Source organism: Anopheles coustani, chromosome 3 (assembly GCF_943734705.1).
Source record: "Anopheles coustani chromosome 3, idAnoCousDA_361_x.2, whole genome shotgun sequence".
NCBI classification, from domain to species: Eukaryota; Metazoa; Arthropoda; class Insecta; order Diptera; family Culicidae; genus Anopheles; species Anopheles coustani.
The window spans coordinates 81,351,362-81,353,706 of NC_071288.1; positions in this window are offsets into that span (position 1 = coordinate 81,351,362).

Genomic DNA, 2,345 nt, shown 5'->3' on the forward strand with positions numbered 1-2,345 from the left:
TTTTTCGTTTGTTCATTTTTTTAAACTCCAATCCAAGCTTTCAACTACCAATAGTTCGAACAGTTTCTGTATTGACAAAAGGAATTTATCTTGCAATGGCTTAATGAGCGAACCTTGCCTTCGAGGAAAACTCGACAGCAGGAAAACTACAGCCATTACATGAGACAAACCCCCTCAGATTCAAGCGAATATAGTGGGATGTAGGGACGAAAACTTGCTCGATGCCCTTCATTAACTGGAAAAGTTTTTAGGCAGCCTCTTCCTCCTCCATTGTTCGTTCCCAGGGCAGCAAAAATGTGAAGTTTCCCAGATTGGGGTTTCAAGCTTCCTGGAAAACAATGATTTCAAAACGGTGCTACTACCGGAGCCAACTTGGCCGACGCTAATAGAAGGGTAAAGTTTGCCTAAATGTTGTCATTTGAGCATAATAGTTTAGCTTTATATTTGACAACCGCTCATTAAGTGCCGAAGAGCTAGGGTAAAAAATTGTTGGTCGTTCAGCTTTCTTATCGCCTTCCCAAATGAACCGATAAAAACTGGTCCTATCCAATTCTCGAGTTGTATAATATGTGTTCAAGCAGATGTCTCCATAGACCTTGAAAATACTGTGTTACTGTAATTGTGTGCCCTCCTAATACCTTCCCGTTGAACATCCGACAGCGAACGCGTGAACGGGTGTTTGATGATTTATGTTATTTCGGCCGCGAAATTTATAAGAAAACTTTTCACCCGACAGTTTTGGACAGTTCTTGCAAAGTTGCTGGCGGCTTCCGCTGTGGTCCATTTGAACGCAAAAAAATGACCGAAGACTTTGAACGGCCAATATGAAATGCATAACAGCCCGCACGGGATGGGGTGGGGGGAGGGGGGAGGGGCGAAAGTGTAAAATTGAAGAGTTCCAAGTTTTCGAATGCCAAATAGGAAGAAAGGAAGGAGCCAAGCAAAAACGCTCGGAAAAGTTTGTCTTATTCAATAAAGAAACCACAAAGGAAGACCCAAATGTTTATGAGACCGTTTATTACAAGCATCATCAGCGCCCTGGGCTTTTTTAATTTCATTTCCACTAGAAAACTCGTCAAGGCTTAGGTTCCCATAAAGCAAGGTCAAAGCTACATCAAAGCGTTAAATTATTTTTTATTCATTTCAATTGCCGAACATAACCTGCCCTGAAGCAACAAGTCACCTCCTATAAGACAGAGGTTATCGTGAGAAGAAACAGAACCTGACGACCAAACAGTTACGACATTATAGCTTGAACAGTTCCAAATTGACTTCTCGATCGATATAAGAAAAAGTAGTTTCACTTTTTTGGCTTACTTTACGTTCATTCAAATAACAAAACAAATACTTTTGGGTTGCAAATTGTCTCACTGGAAAGGGCAACGAATATAAAGTTTAATGTATAGCTCTTTTTCACAATGGTCCAATAAAGGACCTCGGTAATGATTGCGCAAGAAAAATGTTTCAGTTTATAGCTTCTTCGTAATGGAGTAAATTCAGTGAAAATTTCGCAGCGAATAGATAGAAAAAGTAAAAAACTTCCCATTCAACCACAGTCTAGTATAACAAGGTAATATGTCAACCTAACCCACATTTTTCCGATTCTCATTCAACAGGTTACAACGTCAGCGAACGGTAAACTGCTAGTTTATCGCTAACTCGAATTTCTTATTCAACAAAAAATCCCTTAATCCTCGGTTGAGTAAAGAAAGCTTCCTGCCCAAAAGGGAAAGAGTGAGAAACCAAGTACGTACTAGAAAAGTACTCTGGAAAAATCGGAGTGTAACAGAGCCAAACACGCCGAAAGTGCAGAACAAACACGCTAGGGTGGCGAAATTCACAAAAACTGGAGAAAGAGCGTAAAAACTAACCCTGATCACCGAAAAACATCAAGGATAGTAAACGGAACGAAAAAGAGACTCACACAGACGGTGAGTTCAGCGAAAAGCTCTACCGAAAGAATGAAAATCCCTCTACTGACCACAAGAAAAAGTTCGGAAACGAAAGTTATTTGTCGTATGTAATACGTATAGTGGAATGTTGGATGAAGATTGAAAAAATACATTTTCTAGGATCGATTGAAAAGTTAAGAAGTAGACGCAAACGAAAATACTAACTATATTCCTTCTCCGACAAGTAAAGAAACATAAAAAGTAAGAGTTAAATCTCCACCAACTCTTCAGGACCGTCTCTCTACCAAAGTGTTGACAAAACAATATACACACCCATCGTACGCAGAATAGAAAGTCAATTTTATCAGAGTACACGAAGGTCTAAAGGCCATTCAGCGTGTAGGCTGCAAGGACACAAATAATTCATCACAAATCAACACACACCTACACAGA